The following is a 19110-nucleotide window of genomic DNA, read 5'->3' as shown; positions in this document are numbered from 1 at the left end:
TCTTAGCCCCTAATGAATATTTTGCTGGCAGGCCTTTGAAAGGCTTTGTATAACATGATCGATCAAACCCATCCATACAGTCTATCGATCCGAATCCATAAAACTGTGTGACCTTCATAGACTTGAGTTTAGTTTAGTTTGGAAACCAGATGATTGGCTTTTAATTATATTACACATCTGATTGCCGCTCAAAGCAGCAAATTGTTGATATTTTGAGTTTGTATACCATTTGGCAATATGCAGACCTTTCAGGCACGTCCAGACATGCCCGCACCTGAAAGAAAAGATCTGTAGGGAACAAAATGTATGTGTATATATTGGTCTAATTAAAGGGCTCCATTCAAAGCTGTTTGGAAATGAAAACAGCACAGCTCTTTAAAAGGCAGGTACTGGATCACTGCAGAACATAGAAAGCAGTGGTTACATAAGACCGTGTGAAAATCTGTGTTTAGATAGCAGTCCTATTATTGCCTCCTGTCATCTAAAATGATGGGTTATGGCGTCTGGAGTCGTCCATAAGCTACGCACTGAAATGTAGAATTTGCTTGTGTGCTGCAGATCCCGTGGCCAAACTTTTTCTCCGAGGGCCAAACAAGACATTACAGACATGTGTAACTTTCGCTCAGCAGGTTTGGGGCAGTTCTACAAGGAAAAGCAGCCTGAGAAGGCGGCTGCAATAAAGGAGTGGAGGCTGATGGGAAGGGTGCTTAATTATTTTCCTGTCGGCTGTTTTTCACCTTCAGAACTGAGGTGCCCAGCCCCTTTCTTCTTTCATGGGGGGATAGAGCATAGGGATCTGTATCCCTTCTCCCCATGAAAACAAAAATATGTATGCCGATGACACCCAGCTCTGTTACACCTGAGTCAGGTGCAGCCATGCAAGTCCTGGACTCATGCCTGGACCCAGCAGTCGGGCCAGTAAGCTGGATCCTGATAAGAGTGGTTCTCAGGTCCAGGGACTGGGCAGATTGCCTGTTCTTGATGAGGTTGTGCACTCCCTGAAAGAACAGGGTGTATCATTGTCACAGGAGATCCAAGTAGCCGTAGTAGCTATGAGTGCCTTTTACCAGCTTCAGTTACAGCCATTCCTGGTCAGGGATAGCCTGGCCAGAATGATCCATTGGTAATCTCAAAACTGGATTTCTCTGTGTGGAGCTGCCTTTACTACTGGTCTAGAAGCTGCAGTTTGTGCAGAATGCAGTGGTTAGGCTGCTGAGTGGAACTATTACAAGCAGCACATAACATTATCTCTAAAAAAAAAAACTGCCCTGGAGCTGGGGCCAGTTCTCCCCCAGGCTCAGGTGTTGAGATATCCACAAGCTGTTGCTGGGTCTCCAGCAATTTGCTACTGGTCCAAGTTTAAGCTTCTGTTCCAGACTTAAGGTGCGGTGAACAATTTAGGACCTGGCTACCTGGCAGATATTTTCCCACAGAGGCTTGCTTTGGATGCAGCCCTCCTGATTGCTTTAAAGTCGGCTGAAATTCATCTTGCAGCAACTTGGGAGAGGGCCTTTTCTGTTGTGGAACCCATCTCCATCCTGAAGAATAGCTGTCAACTTTCAGATTTGAAAATAAGGGATCAGCAGCCTCACCTGTCCCGGGGACAGTCTACAGGATATCTAACAATCCGTGATAGCAGCGGGAAATGGCGCTGGAATAAGGGAATTTCCCGCAAAAAAAGGAAAGGTTGACAGCTATGTCCTTAAGTTCAGGAAGTTGGCAAGCACCAACTCTCATGTGTTTATCTACGTATTTCATTTCATTTTGAAATCTACTATGCCACTCTCTTTAGCAGGGAAGGACTGCAGATCAGTAGCAGAGTGTGTGCTTTACATACAAAACTTCCCAGTTTCAACCCCAGCATCTCCAGCTAGGGCTGGTAGGGTCCCCTGCCTAAAACCTTGGAGAGCCGCTGTCTGTGTTGACAGTACTGAACTAGATGAGCAGTCACAGCGATACTCCATGTCTCCAGGATTCAGGTCAAAGACTTTCCCCCTCTTTCACATTCCTTCTCTCCCTCCTTCGTTCTGGAGGGTGGCAGTTAAAGTCTGAAATAAACAGAAATTGTACAATAAATATAAATAAACACACACAGACACAAATCCACCATACATTTAAAGCACATGTCTTCCCCCAAAGACTCCTGGAAACTGTAGTTCACCCCTCAGAAAGATACAATTACGAGCGCCTTTAACAAACTACAATTTCCAGGAATCTTTGCTTCCTCCATTGTGCTTTAAATGTACTGTGTGTATACATCCCAAATGTGAAGTGGTATTCTCTCCCTTAGTCCTTCAGTTGTATCTTGTAACATTCCGGGGGGTTAAAAACTAAGAATTATCAGCATGTGGAAATAGCTCCAGAATAATTCCTAATTAATGTATTCATTTGGAGCATTTGTGAAGTGCACTCCTTTTTTATGTGCCCTTTTTAAACTGCGAGAAGTACCAAGTTTAGGCAGGCAAGAAATATGGTCTTGCCATATTTCTTGACACTTTCTCCTCCGGACAGTAATGTTACTGTGAAAATGCAACTTTAGCCTTTTTGGGTGAAACAAGAGCGCCCCCTAACGTCTTCAGGATATGAGGATGTACAAAGAACAGGTGCAGGCGGGGGGGGGGGGGGCGCGGCAGAATACATAGTTAACAATGAAGACAGCACAGAACTTTCCTTGTTGCTAGCTGAAATAGTTAGCAATAAAACCAAAGGTCCAGGAAGTCACACTGCAAAGAGAGAGAAAATGTGCAAATCTCCACGAGAGCCATAATCCGCAGATAATCTGAGACTGAGTGTTATTTCTACTAACACTGCTAAACTTCTAGTGTGCCTTGAAGGTCCAAGGCAGTAATGTTTCTGAATGCCAATTGGTGGAACAGAAAGTGCTCTTCTTAGGTCCTACTTGAGCTTTTCCCCACAACATCTGCAGGTGCTTCTCAGCTTAAGGATTTACTTTGGCAGCAGCAGTCTTTTTCGAGCCTTCTTGCAGCTCAATCCTTTTTTCATTTTGCTTCCTTGGGGGAGATCTCCAAAGCAGCGCCAATATTTAGTGGCTCTAACTGGCTCCCAGCCTGCCCTCCCCAGCTGGTCAGTCCCAGCTGCTTCCACACCACCTGTCTCCTGGCACTCTCTTCAATTTCTCTGTAGAGGCTGCCTCTGGGTGCAGGAGGAGGAGGAGAGGTGCCCAGGCCCCAGCCAACACCCTTCCTGCTGCCCTTGGTCACTAGCTCAGCCGTGCCAGCCCCCAGGGCCATCCCTACCCAGAGCCCCACCCAGAGTCTTGACTGATGCCACTGCCGATTCTGCTCCTGCTGCTGCTCAGTGCGGAGAAGGCAAGAGGCAAAGGAGGGGATTGACTTTTCATTATCTATAAATATTTATATCTGTTGTTGTTTAGTCGTTTAGTTGTGTCCGACTTTTCGTGACCCCATGGACCAGAGCACGGCAGGCATTTCTGTCTTCCACTGCCCCCCTCAATTTGGTCAAACTCATTTATATCTATGCACTCTTTTTAAAAAAACTCCAATTCCTGAGGAGGCATTTTCTGATTCACCTCAGGTGGCAAAATATCTTGGGCCAGCCCTGACTAGTCATGATGGTTTTATGCTACCTCCAGTGTCAAAGGCAATACAGTGGTACCTCAGGTTACATATGCTTCAGGTTACATACGCTTCAGGTTACAGACTCCGCTAACCCAGAAATAGTGCTTCAGTTTAAGAACTTTGCTTCAGGATGAGAACAGAAATTGTGCTCTGGCAGCACAGCAGCAGCAGGAGACCCCATTAGCTAAAGTGGTGCCTTCAGGTTAAGAACAGACCTCCGGAACGAATTACCATATTTTTCGCTCTATAACACGCACCCGACCATAACACGCATGTAGTTTTTAGAGGAGGAAAATCCGTAGGCATGCCACCTGTAGGCATTCCCTCCATAACACGCACAGACATTTCCTCTTACTTTCTAGGAGGAAAAAAGTGAGTGTTATGGTGCAAAAAATACGGTAAATACTTAACCCGAGGTACCACTGTGTAGCTTGAATACCAGTTTCTGTGGAGCACAAGTTGGGAGAGTGCTGTTACACTCATGCTTTGCTTGTTGGCTTCCCATAGGCACCTGCTTGACCCCTATGAGAACAGCATTCGATGGGCCTTTTGTCTGGTCCAGCAGGGCTCTTCTTGCATTCTCACAGGAGCCTGCCTTATACAGCTCTACGTCTATATTGTCTACTCTTGACTGCCAGATGCTTTCAATGGTCTTGGACAAAGGTCTTTCCCAGGTGATATCCTTTTAACCAGAGGTGCTAGGCTTTTGAACCCAATGTGCAATGCAGAATATAGCAGGAAAACTGAATGGGTAAGGAAAGAAGATACCCTACTGACCTTTAAAATGTTCTTGAAAACAGCAGTCAAAAGCTAAGGTAGGCTGAGTGGATTTAAACCAGCTCTTTAAGACCCATATGTTAAATTCACCCTGCAGAACCCCCAGCGGAGGTCTGTAAAAATGGATATTTTGCAGGTGGCTTTTGTGCAAAGTTATTATCTTAATGAGAAAATGGGAAAGGCTGAAGAATAAGCATAAAGAAGTAATTATTTCATAGGGCAGTAAATGTAACAGAACACAGGCCTACGCAGGATATAAACACAACTGTAAGATCAAAAGGATTCATGGATCACCTTCATTGGAATAGTCAGTGGAAATTTATAAGAAGCATTCCCCCTAGTTTGCCAGCTCCCCATAAGTGTACAGTTAAACTTCCATTCAAATTATACCTATTGTTTTCTAGCAGATACACTCACTTTTCAAAGATTTATGCGTGACATATTGACAGCCTCTAATCACTGTGATACAATTCCCATTGTGAGTTATTAAAATATACCTTACATTTTAAATGCAATAAAAGGTATGAGCGAACATGCCTCCTTTCTTCATAACACATAAATGCCACATCTGGACCATAAAATTGTGCATTATGGAGAGTTTGTATGGATGCCAGATACTCCAAACTTTGTGCTGTTTTCTCCATTTACTCTAATTTTCCAGATGTGTTGTAACTTGCAGACACGAGTGTTGTTGAGCAGTTGATTGAAGTATATTTATTTGAAGAAGTGAGGGGTAGGGTTAAGCTAAAGGAAACAGTTAACTGTTGTCTGATGGGGACCCTCATTTAATTCACTTGTAATTTTATTGCATGAAAAGTTGCTTTTAGCCTGCTCTACTGGCAAAATTTCCAGATGGCCTTGCAAGCAAAATGTATAACATAAACAGTGGCACACTTCCCTGCAATATCATCATTGCCTCGTATGGTCCTGCACAGCATTATATGTTGTGGTGCAGTGCTATATACCACACTGTAGCAGTCACCCTCAAGAATCCTGTGGGCCAACTGAAATTAAGACTGTCACCTAGCATCTTGATATTTAGGTGATTACTAAAGATGCTACTTTGACCCAGCCATTGTAGAGCTTTTAGCTTATTGGCTCTGTCTCTTTTCTCTTTTACCTGATTTTATTTTGCTGTGCACCGCTTTGGTACTGTTTGTTAAGCAGGTTATAGATCTGTAAATAAACAGAAGTAAAATAAATGTAGGAGGGCCAGTCATTTGCCAACCCCATTCTAATCACAGCAAATGTTAGAATGTGTCCACAAGTGAGTGGTGGCTGGTGTCCATTGGTGGCTGGTGTAGGGTAGAAGGTAGGGAGACCATCAACAGGTAAGCCAGAGCCAATCGCAGGTAGAGCAGGTGAATCACGGGAAAAGAAGATTAAACAGTAAGCGTAACTGAGCTCTGGTGATTCTTTTGCTTCTTGAAAGTATTATTTATTTATTTATTTATACATACATACATACATACATACCCTGCCCATATGGCTGGGTTTCCCCAACCACTCTGGACAGCTCCCAACAGAATATTAAAAACACGATAAAACATCAAACATTAAAAACTTCCCTAAACAAGGCTGTCTTCAGATGTCTTCTAAAAGTCAGATACATTGGTATCATAGGTTACAAACACCTCGGGTTAAAAACACTTCGGGTTACAGACTCCGCTAACCCAGAAGTAGTACCTCGGGTTAAGAACTTTACCTCAGGATGAGAACAGAAATCATACGCTGATGGCACGGCGGCAGTGGGAGGCCCCATTAGCTAAAGTGGTACCTTGCATTAAGAACGGTTTCAGGTTAAGAACGGACCTCCGGAATGAATTAAGTTCGTAACCAGAGGTACCACTGTAGTTGTTTATTTCCTTGACATCTGATGGGAGGGCATTCCACAGGGCGGGCACCACTACGGAGAAGCCCTCTGTCTGGTTCCCTATAACCTCACTTCTCACACTGAGGGAACTGCCAGAGGAGGCCCTCGGAGCTGGACCTCAGTGTCCGGGCAGAATGATGGGGGTGGAGACACTCCTTCAGTTATATTGGGCCGAGGCCATTAAAGGTCAGCACCAACACTTTGAATTGTGCTTGGAAATGTACTGGGAGCCAATGTAGGTCTCACTCAAGGTGTATTTTTGCCATTCTTGCTATCTAGAGGTGAGCCTCAATGATCTATTTAACCGTTGAAGCAAACTATAAATGTGATAAAATGCATATGCGTAGTAAGCCCACGGATAGGTAATGAGAAATTCAATATTAAATGCAAACTGAAATGAATTTCTCCCTCATCCCTACATATAAGCGTACCTCTGTGAAATATATGTTGGGTTGAGGACCAAATTTACACACCCCCTCTCTCTCTGTCTTTCTGACCCACATCTCTCCTCCCACCTCTCTCTCTCTCTCTCTTTCTAAGAACCCCCTCTGTCTGGCACACCCTCTTCCTCTCCCTCCCTCCCTATTTGCTCTCTCCCACACCCCTCTCTGTTGCCCCCCTTTCTCTCCATTTCCAGCATACACCTTTCTTTCTCTGTCCATGCCCAGAGTATGATGGCTACGCTCTGCCTCCATGGTCCGAAGCAGTAATGCTTCTGAATACAGTGGTACCTCGGGTTACATACGCTTCAGGTTACAGACGCTCCAGGTTACAGACTCCGCTAACCCAGAAATAGTGCTTCAGGTTAAGAACTTTGCTTCAGGATGAGAACAGAAATTGTGCTCCAGCGGCGCGGCAGCAGCAGGAGGACCCATTAGCTAAAGTGGTGCTTCAGGTTAAGAACAGTTTCAGGTTAAGAACGGACCTCCGGAACAAATTAAGTACTTAACCAGAGGTACCACTGTACCAGTGGGTGGAAACCAGGGGATGGCAGCGAGTGCTGTTGTGCTCAAGTCCTGCTTGCAGGTTTCCCACAGGCATTTGGGTGGCCCATGTCAGAGATGGACAAGATGGGCCACTGGCCAGAACCACCAGGCTTTTCCTATGTTCTTCTCTTCTTCCCTCTCTGGCCAGCACCTTCCCCACTGCTGCACAGCTGCTGTTGCCATCACCAAGAAAGCAACCACCGCCATGGGCCTACCCAAGGGGGGGACAGGGGGCAGCTGCCTCCCCCCAATCAAGTAAAACAATATAAATATTTAACTAACTGACCAGTCATGATGGTCCCTTAACAAAGTCCTGTCTCCCCTAACAAAAATCCTGGCTATGCCCATGACCACCGCCCCTTCCATTTCCTGCCTGGGCAGCAAAATGAGTTGCAAGGTGGCGGGGGGTCCAGCCACATCCCTGCTGTCAAAGCATTCTGCTCTCCCTGCTATGCCTTTTGAAAGTTCTGCCTGGCCTCCACTTCTCCACAAGTATGGTTCAGGATTGAAGGGGTTGGGTTATGAGAGACACCACAAGACACATGAAATCCATTCACTGGTCACATCCTGCCCACTCTGTCTTAGAGGTGGAATAGAGCAAGACATTCCTACAGTGGCACCGCATCTGGAATCATGATGGAAAATGGACAGGACCGCAAATGATATTCAATGGGGGAGCTTGATGGGCAAGGGCCTGGGTCTATATTTAGATAGGTTGCACTGAGCAGCTTTGCAGCAGGCCTCCCAATCCAGCCAGCATGCAGCGTGGGTCCCATGCTCCTAAATTTCTATCCTATGCCATCAGGGCAGCCTGCTAGAAGAGGGAGTTACTCACCTGTCATCTCCAGTGCCTCAAGAACATCATTACAGAGAGCGAAAGCTATATATAGCAGCCTTCCTCAACCAAGTTTTTTTGACTACAACACCCATCAGCCCCAGCCAGCGCGGCCAATGGGCAAGGGTGATGGGACTTGTAGTCTAAGAACTCTGGGAGTGCATGGGACAAAAAGGCCCGTAGGATTGCACCTGATCCTTTTAAAGCTGCTAAATTTGGTGTGACTATTAAAACAATTCATCATTCAGGTACAGAACAAGCTCTTAAGAGTACTAATCTCTATGTATTTACTCAACTGTTTCCTGGCTTATCTCTAAACTGCCAGCCTTGACAGGGACTTCACAGTATTTGATCTGAGCTCAGGATTCCATTGCTGAGTCATCACTTAAGTCCCTTATAGATTTTTACATGTTTCCTTGTGGGAGGTCAGGGCATTTGGTAGGAAGAAGGAAACCCACCACAATTGTTGCTGGTTAAGCTGCTCCTTATATAACTTTTTACACATTGAATCCATAGTAACACAACCAACAGCCGATTGGACCCAATCCAAAATGTACAAGCAAAAGCTCATTTTCTACTTGTGCTGTGAAATAGAATTGTTATTGTTTTCCTTATCACCATCCTAGATCCCTACTATTGGTGTGTGTGTGTGTGTGTGTGTGTGTGTGTAATTCCTTCCTTTGCCCTTTGCAGGTGCCTCTTTATTAGATATTTTGCAGCAAGTTAAAACAAATAAACAAAAACCCTACACATTTCCCCGTTTGTTTCCATAAAGTCAAGCTTGTTTCCATGGGCGCAGCCATGGGGGGACAGGGAGGAGCAGCTGCCCCCCCGAAAAATCAATAAAAATACATAGCAAACTCAGGTTCTGCCTCCCCCCCCCCCAACGAAAGGCCTGCCTCCCTAACAAAAATCCTGGCTATGCCCATTCTTGTTTCCAACACTGTGACTTCCCAATCTCTGTTGTTAGAAATGCATGTCTCTGGCCTATGCATCCCCAAATAGGATGACTGGAAATTAAATTATATCAGGAGAACTGGTGGGTTTTTCTTCCAGATATATGGAGGCAATCTGTCACCATTTTCAGCTCCTCTAGGATATTGCATGGATTGAGCCATACACTATGGCTACTTTGTTATGTTCTTGAAATTCAATACAGATGCAAACCTGTTCCGACTGTGTCACCAGTGTAGATTTTATGGCTGTTTTGCATTACCACAGCATGGCAAAGCAGATGGCTGGCTGCGACCACATAGTTGGGCATGGCCTGTTCGCAGAGAGCATGTGCTTTACATTGCTCCAGGAGATCTCTCTGCATATGGCAGCAAGAAGTCCCACTTGCAAGGAAAAGAAAGCATTGCCGTCGTGTTTGTGCACCTGTTCCTTATTTCAAGGAACGGTTCCTTATTTATGAACCTTATTTACTTGTGAGATGGGCCATAACTGCAAAAAGCCATTTTAATTCAGTACATTAACAGGCCAGTATATTTTAATAAAGTACTATTAATGTTCTGACTTGCACAATACATCAATTTCTTACATTCTCACCACGTGCTCCTTATCTTCTTTCTGGGATTGCTCAGTCAGCAGAGCGTGAGACTCTCTTAATCTTTGCCCCCACATTGAACAAAAAGTCTCCAGTTTTGTAGGGGTTTGGACTGGGTGACCCTCATGGACCCTTCCCACTCTACAATTCTATTCTTCTCCTTTTCATTGATTTATTAAAAGATTTCCAAACCACATTTCAATGCAACAACACTAGAAGAAGACAGCTAGACTATGCCACTGTTCATTTTTGTGGCTATCCATAAATGTTATGTCCGTCCTCCACTGTCGAAGGCAGTGCTGAATACCATTTGCTAGGATTCACAGGTGAGGAGACTGCTGTTGCACTCAGGTCCTGCTTGCAGACTTCCTATATAAGCATTTGATTGGCCATTGCAAAAACAGGATGCTAGATTAGATGGGCCTTTGGTCTGATCCAGCTGGGCTCTTTGTATGCCCACTGTGTCATGTGTGCTCATTGTCTTGCACTGTCCTATGCAAAATGAAGCTTCTTGGAGTCAATGTGGTAAGTGCTAGGCTGAAATGCTTGGTATCAGAGCCCAAAGTATCTACTCAGAGGAGAAGGTGGCTGACTCTGATTGCTGGGCTGTGGGAACCTGGAGCTGTGGAACAAGCCAGGAACCGAAGAACATTTCGGAAGTCAGAACCAAAGACCAAGCAATGATGCAGCATAGATCATGGGTAGGCAAACTAAGGCCCGGGGGCCAGATCCGGCCCAATCCCCTTCTAAATCCGGCCCGTGGATGGTCCGAGAATCAGCATGTCTTTACCTGAGTAGAATGTGTCCTTTTATTTAAAATGCATCTCTGAGTTATTTGTGGGGCATAGGAATTCGTTCATTCCCCCCCCCAAATATAGTCTGACCCCCCCACAAGGTCTGAGGGACAGTGGACCAGCCCCCTGCTGAAAAAGTTTGCTGACCCCTGGCATCGATCAAAACTTTGTGGCTCAGGCAAGGCTCAGTATGAACCAGGAAGACCTTTACTGTCCAGGAGCAGGCCTGGTGCAAGGCAGTTAGGCACCTGAGGCAAACCACAAAATGGCGCGTGTGTGTGCGCGCGCACACACACAGAGCTAGCCTAGAGAAGAAGGGGTAAGTGAATATCTATATCAGGAAGAAGGGGGAATAAAGATCTGCCTGAGGCAGTCTCCTCACTTTGCCTCATAGGTGGGCCGGCCTTGTCCTGGAGGATCCAATGGCCAACCTGGGTGGGCATGGGCATAGCCAGGATTTTTGTTAGGGGGAGCAGGACTTTTGTTTCACAGGGAGGCCTTTTGTTGGGGGGGGTGCAAAACCTCAGTTATCTTTGTATTTGTATCAAATTTTATTGTTTTAGGGGGGGAAGCTGCCCCTCCCTGCCCCTGCTTGGCTACCCCCATGTGGGTGGGAGACATCAGTCCTTCACTATGAAACTGCTACCTGTAGTTCAGTTGTTCACCACATGGGGCAGCTATTCCCTGCTTCTGTCTATCCTGATAGTTATTAATTGCTCTGCCATGAGCACTCTTTTTTTATATATACTGTACCTCGGGTTAAGAACTTAATTTGTTCTGGAGGCCCGTTCTTAACCTGAAACTGTTCTTAACCTGAGGTACCACTTTAGCTAATGGGGCTTCCCGCTGCCACGGCGCCGGCGCCATGCAATTTCTGTTCTCATCCTGAAGCAAAGTTTTTAACCCGAGGTACTATTTCTGGGTTAGTGGAGTCTGTAACCTGAAGTGTCTGTAACCCGAGGTACCTCTGTAATACAAATATCAGGAAGTAAACATGGTGGGAGATATGAGTGAGGATGAGTGTGTCAACTCCACCCTTCTCCATTGACATTCTTCTCACACTCCAGCTTGTGTGAAGCACTCATGGAAATTCCCAGCACATTTTGGAACCCTTCCTGGTACCGTATTTGTAATGACTCCTTCCAGTCAGTTCCCAGTGAACTTCCAGTGGAAGGATCTCTACACCTGGCATGACTAAACTTTTCCATCACTCATGCAGCAGCATTACCAGTTGTGCCAGAGAAGGCACACCTAGAATGTATTTCAAAGGTAGACCTTTTGGGATATAAGCATGATGCTCTGTATCTCATTTTAACGCTGTAACACTGGGGTTTCTCAAGAATTATCCACCTCATCTTCTTTATCTTGAAACGGATGCAGCAAATTCAAATAGACAACTAATTGGCCATCATGCCCTTGACTTTCTGTTGTCAAATTGCTCAATTAGATGTGTAATAGTTTCATGTAATAGTGGCCTTAAAGAGTTTGGTCTTCTCAGTTTGAATGGGGCCTCTCCTAGTGGTTCTTGCCAGCTGAGCAAGGCTAACTTATAGCCAAAGGAGCCGGGTGATCCTTAAGGTTTGGGATCTTTCCTTCAATCCAGTGAATATAAACATGATAAGAATTTGGGAAAGGAGAGGGAGACACTGTTTGCAAAGTGACAGGGACCTAGTTCTCAGGGCAAATGTGGTGTAGTGGTTAGAGTTTCAGGCTAGAACCCTGGAGATCAGGGTTCAAATCCCCACTTGGCCATGATGGTCATTGGGTAACTTTGAACTAGTCTTCAACTCTCAGCCTAACTTTCCTCACAGGTTTGTTGTGCAGGCCATATGAGATGGGGAGAGCCACATACACCGCCTTGTGTCTGGGCAGGATCATGTCAGATTGCAGGAGAGGGTCTACTTGACTGAATGCTCCTCCTAGGGCAGGAACGGGGAACAGGTGTGACCTTCCGGATGTTAGGCTACAGCTCTCGTCATCCCTGACTATTTTGCCATGACAGTCAGAAGGGACTCACCAGGTGACATTGAGCTGCTATGCTAGCTTTCTAGAAAGTAAATGTCTCTTGCTTACCAAATGCATGAGAGCTGATGTGACAGGGAGGTCAGCATGGGGACATATCACAATGAACAGTAGATTGGCTCCACCGGTCTGTTTCCACCATGCTGCTCTCCCCAGCTCTCCCCTCCTGCCCAGTAGCACCAGCTCCACTGTACCCGGAAAGCCACTTCTGAAGCCAACAACACCTGGAAGCACAATGGTACCTTAAAGTAAAGGTAAGGGGACCCCTGACCATTAGGTCCAGTCGTGACCGACTCTGGGGTTGCGGTGCTCATCTCGCTTTATTGGCCGAGGGAGCCGGCATACAGCATGTGGCCAGCATGACTAAGCCGTTTCTGGCGAACCAGAGCAGCGCACGGAAACGCCGTTTACCTTCCTGCCAGAGCAGTACCTATTTATCTACTTGCACTTTGACGTGCTTTCGAACTGCTAGGTTGGCAGGAGCTGGGACAGAGCAATGGGAGCTCACCCCATCACAGGGATTCAAGCTGCCGACCTTCTGATCAGCAAGTCCTAGACTCTGTGGTTTAACCCACAGCGTCTGGCTAATTACAAAAGAGGACAGAGTCCTGGGTTTTTAATACTTACGTTGAAGAGGGCATTTCAGCAACTGAGGGAATTTCACCAACTGAAATTCTTTATTTGTCACAACTTTTAAACCAGACTTTTTTTGCAACCAGACACCCTACTTTACAAAGGGCTGCTGGTGTATGTGTACAGCAATGCAAGATTCCAGAAACATGTTTCCAAGATAGCCATAAGGCTGAGGGTGGAGAATGAGAGGCGGCTGAGGACTGATGAACAAATCTTTGTGCACCTAACCAAACCCTGATTGTTTCAGGGTTTGGCAACCCCCAAAAAAGCTCATTCCACAGTTTATCCTACAGTAGTACCTTGGTTCTCAAACTTAATCCGTTCCAGAAGTCCATTCCAAAACCAAAGCATTCCGAAACCAAGGCACACTTTCCCATAGAAAGTACAGTGGTGCCCCGCAAGACGAATGCCTCGCAAGACGGAAAACTCGGTGGACGAAAGAGTTTTCCGTTTTGGAGGTGCTTCGCAAAACGAATCTCCTATGGGCTTGCTTCGCAAGACGAAAATGTCTTGCAAGTTCCTGCGGGGTTTTTTTCCTCCCCCACCCTTTTTCTAAGCCGCTAAGCCGCTTATCAGCTGATCCTAAAAGCCGCTAATAGCGCTAATCCGCTAATCCATCAATGGGCTTGCTTCGCAAGACGAAAAAACCGCTAGACGAAAAGAATCACAGAACAGATTCTTTTCGTCTTGCAAGGCACCACTGTAATGCAAAATGGATTAATCTGTTCCAGACTTTTAAAAACAACCCCTAAAACAGCAATTTAATATGAATTTTACTATCTAACGAGTCCATTGATCCGTAAAATGAAAGCAATAATCAATGTGCTGTACTATAAAATAAATAAGGCAGTATTGTAGATTATAAAAATTAAAATTATTGTTTTTTCTTACCTGCACTGATGATAGTCAGTTTGGATGGGGGGCTTTTATCCATTTCTGCAGTCACACAATCAGTCAATCAGTAGCTAAACTGGGTTCCACACAGTCACAAAAACAAATTAACCAAAAAAGCCTCAAAAACAAAAAGGCAAGATAAATAGCAAAAACAAAAGCGCCAAACTCAATCCATTCTGGAAGTCTGTTTGACTTCCGAAATGTTCGAAAACCAAGGTGCAGCTTCTGATTGGTGCAGGTGCCCCAGAAACAATAGCCGACAGCCACATCGGAGGTTCAGCTTCCGAATAACATTTGAAAACTGGAACACTTACTGGTACTTCCAGGTTTTCAGTGTTTGAGAACCAAGGCATTTGAGTACCAAGGTGTTTGAGAACCAAGGTACCACTGTACCTGAAATGAACTGAAAGCAACCTACAAAACTCGTAGGTGTCTATTGCCACCTACTGGTTGAGATTTTACACTGATGACTCTTTGTCTTCTCATTTGGAACCTTCAAAATGATTCACAAAAGTTTTATGTTGGTGTAGTGTGAGCTGCAATCAGGCTTCCATGTTTGACAAGCTTCTCATATGCATAGGTGCATTTCTCCAAATAGTGTTCATAATATTAATAAGTCTGTTCCTCATGATATTTCCACTTTAGTCAGGAATACACAGAAAACTACCTAGTTCAAGTAAGTTCATTATTTGGATTCCCACCTTTGCTTCTGGCATTTCTGTGGCCTTTAGCAGTGTATGAGTGGGACCATTTCCCCCCAGCACTGAGATGCTATGATGTGTACAATTGCCAAACTGATCGGAATTCAGGAACTGATCTGTGGTGAAGCTGACAGAACTCTCTCTTCCTCTGTGGGTGTGGGTGGGTGTCTGTATCCTTGACTGTCAAGATGATTGATGCATTTTTATTTTTATGAAGCCCATAAGCAGAACCTAAGTGCAACAGCACTCTTTGCACCTGTGATTCTCAACAACTGGTATTCAGAGGCATACTACCGGTACCTCCCACAATGAAAGTAGAACAAAGCTATTGTGAGGAGGAGGAGGAGGAGTTTATTCCAAGCCCACATTCCCAGTATGTTCACACTCCGGTCTCAGCAATGTCTACACTGGCTTGGTCATGTCCACAGAATGGAAGATGGCAGGATCCCCAGGGACATGCTTTACAGGGTGCTGGCTTCAGGCACCAGGCCCATGGGCAGACCAACTCTGCATTACAAAGATTTCTACAAACGTGACATGAAGGCTGGCAACATCAACCCTGCCATGTGGGAATCCCTTGCAGACGACCGCAGTGCCTAGAGACAGACAGTCAAGTTATGCATCCATAGCAGTGACCAGAGGGGAAGTGACCACTGGGAGGAACGCAGAGAAAAGAGACGCCATGGTGCATCTGCGGCAGCACAACCGGACGCCTTCATCTGCCCCAGCTGCAATGAAACATGTCTCTCTCATATCAGTCTCTACAGCATTGGTCGGCAAACTAAGGTCTGCGGGCCGGATCAGGCCCAATTGCCTTCTGAATCTGACACGTGGACGGTCCGGGAATCGCTGTGTGGACCGCCAGCGTGTGCGTTCTTTCCCTCTCCCTCACACAGCAGCGGTGGCGCCTCCTCCTTCCTGGCTTCTCCCCACCCTGCCTAGAGGAGGAAGGGGGCTGGGCTTTGTTTGTGCCAGCAGCAGCAATGCTCAAGAGGCCGCCGTTTTAAGCAGCCCCTCTCCAGAGCCCTTTCGCGCACCGCTCATTGTCCCCCCGCCGCCACCAGCCCCTGCTGCTCTCAAGACACAGGTAAGCAGCCACCGGAGCTCGTCCGGTGTTGTGGAGAAGAGAGGGGAGAGTCGGGGGGTGGCTTATAGTCTGGCCCCCCACAATGTCTGAGGGACAGTGGACCAGCCCCCGGCTGAAAAAAAATTGCTGACCCCTGCTCTACAGACACAGGTGGTGCTGTAACATTCCAACAGTTTGGCTTCGCCCGCAAAGGCACACTCCACTAGTCTCCTGAGACAGACGGATGCCAACAAACAACAATTATCAGTTTTATTTATTTCTTTATTTACTACCTGGCCTTCACCCTAAGGCCCCAGGGTGGGTTACAACATTAAAAACAAGTAGTAGCCATTGATAGCTTTATCCACCATCTTTATCCACTCCCACAACTTACTTATGGATCCCAGGTTTGCAGTTTTAAAAATTTTGCACCTATGGAGGCATTTCAAACAAAATTCTATCGGTGTTTATTGGGGATCCCCCCTGTGTATCTAATATAGCTGTCCGCTTAGAAGTTGGACAATCACCCGTTAACGCGCGGTTGTGGATTCTTAAGATACACTACTGGTTAAAACTTATTTTTTCCCCGGTCGGTTTGGCTCCTTTAACACTCTTAGACACCTTTCACTCCACCTGGAAAGCTTCCCTGTTTGAAAAGATAAGAAGCTTGGGATTCTCCCCGCAGATCTTGATAGCGGCAGGATATGAGAGAGCCAGAAGTCAAGTGCTCCAACGCATTAGGGACATAGAGCTGCAATGTCACATGGGCAAAATGGATAAATACACCACAATTAGAGACTTTGGGAGAGGGTTCTCACCCGCAAATTATCTGGCTGATTTACAAATATCTAAGTACAGACACTCCTTTACCCTGGCCAGATTTAACGTTTTGCCCTCTGCCCTGTTGCTAGGCAGATATGAGGGCAAACCATATGCGTCACGTGTTTGCCCATGTGGCTCATCAGAAGTGGAAACAAGTCTGCATGTACTGCTGCACTGTAGATACTACGAGGATCTACACCTGACCTTTATTGCCCCAGTTCTACAAAAGCGTAAAAATGAACCAGAACTCCAACGTCTGAGAGCCTTGATAGAAGATAAGGTTCCTGAAATTACGACCAATGTGGCCAAATTTTGTGTAGCTGCTATTAGGCGCAGGAAACAAGAGCTTTCCAATGTCAATATGCAGGCGAAGGCAAATACTTAATTTTATGTATGTTGTCTAATTTTAAATTGCTGTTATGGCCTAATTTGTATTGAAATTGTTCTTTGTTTTTTCCGGTGTTATGCTTCGTTGACTAGCTGTACAAGTTAATCTGGTCTGTGACCGTTTAATAAAATTTGATTTGATTTGAAGTCTCTGATTCATCTGATGTCTTCAGGTGCGGCAGATCCTGATATAGATCTTTATATCCGTCTCTGGTGCACGTGCTTGTCCCTTCTTCCCTGGCAGGCATAGGGGTGCTATTTTGTGGTTCACCTCAGGTGACAAAATGTCTTGGGCCAGCTCTGCTGGGTGGGCATTGTACTCTGCACTTCAGTCTCTGCTATATCAGATGATATGGTTCCAGGCTGTGTACAGTGGTACCTCGGGTTAAGAACTTAATTCGTTCTGGAGGTCCGTTCTTAACCTGAAACTGTTCTTAACCTGAGGTACCACTTTAGCTAATGGGGTCTCCCACTGCCGCCACTGTGCAATTTCTGTTCTCATCCTGAAGCAAAGTTCTTAACCTGAGGTACTATTTCTGGGTTAGTGGAGTCTGTAACCTAAAGCATCTGTAACCTGAGGTACCACTGTAATGCCTATGCTACCAAACAGTGAAATCTGGTAATTATCATGCCAGGCAAATGTCTGCTCTCTTGGAGGGTTGGAAATCTGAACAAAGCTTTTAATCCCATGAAAATAACCAGGGAAAACTGCCTTGTGGCCAAAATTAATCAGATAATCTACCGTAGCTTTTGGGACGCTGGTGGTACTGTGGTCTAAACCACAGAGCCTAGGACTTGCTGATCAGAAGGTTGGCGGTTCGAATCCCCGCAACGGGGTGAGCTCCCATTGCTCGGTCCCTGCTCCTGCCAACCTAGCAGTTCGAAAGCACATCAAAGTGCAAGTAGATAAATAGGTACCGCTCCAGCGGGAAGGTAAATGGCGTTTCCATGCACTGCTCTGGTTCGCCAGAAGCAGCTTAGTCTTGTTGGCCACATGACCCGGAAGCTGTCTGAGGACAAATGCCGGCTCCCTCGGCCAGTAAAGCGAGATGAGCGCCGCAACTCCAGAGTCATCCGCGACTGGACCTAACAGTCAGGGGTTCCTTTACCATTACCATTAATCTAGCTGTACATCAAGTCCCAAGATTCTTATTTCAAGTTGCAGAGGTAAACTTGAAACCTGACTGCAGTGTTGAGGTCCCAAATTCAGAAATGAGCAAAATCAAATCATGCACTTATTGTCTTAATAATATTATTCTTAAGCAAACCTTTCTAGATTTGGGGTATGTGTAGCAGAATGGGCAATCTAGGAACACACACAACACCTTTTGCCATTATGTCTTCAAATTTGTGCAATCATAATTGATAGAAATAACTACAATAATGCCCCAGTCCAATTGTCTTGGACATGTCTGTTGGGGGTTTTGACTTTGCCTCTTCAAGTCCTCAAACATGAAGGAGCTCTCTGGATTGAACGTGACCACGAAACAATCTCAGTCAAACAAACAACACACCCTCCTTCTTACATTTAAATACAGTACTGAAAACATATTACAAATATGGTGTGATCCATAAACCTAGAATGAGTCACAGACAGAATGGAGCCTGGGAGTTTTTCTTCCTAAAACAGGAAGAGCCTCTGGGCAAATATTATCTAGGATGCTTTCTCAAAACAATGTGCTAATAAATGAATCCCAACTTCACAACACAATGGTGAGGGATGCTGACAGAACACTCTTCCCTGACAGCTTCCAGAGTTCTTGAATTTGACATGCAACCACGGGGGCGGGGGGGGGCGGCGAGTTTTCCATCTTATTTCTTGATTGTGGCATTATCTCTTAGCAGCTGCATGACAGGCAGTTGTAGCTTTTGCCAGTATGGAAACACGTTAGGAGAACTGCTGATCATAATGGCTAGAAAAGGGGCAAACGTGAAAAATCTGATCTTTACTGAGACCATGTGTTTACTGCTCCGGCAGAATTGTGACTCAGTGCTTACAAATACATTTCCTTGCTTTCGTTTGATCTCTACACTTTTCATGTAACCTTCCATATTACTTATGTTCATTGCCATAAATGTTCACAGTCAATTCAACCCATTTCAGATGATCTGAAAGAGCAGAGAAGCCATGTGCAGAAGCAGGGCGGGATTTAGGTTTGATGAGGCCCTAAGCTA

Source organism: Podarcis vaucheri, assembly GCF_965113315.1.
Source record: "Podarcis vaucheri genome assembly, chromosome: 11".
Lineage (NCBI taxonomy): Eukaryota > Metazoa > Chordata > Lepidosauria > Squamata > Lacertidae > Podarcis > Podarcis vaucheri.
This window is presented reverse-complemented; position numbering follows the sequence as displayed.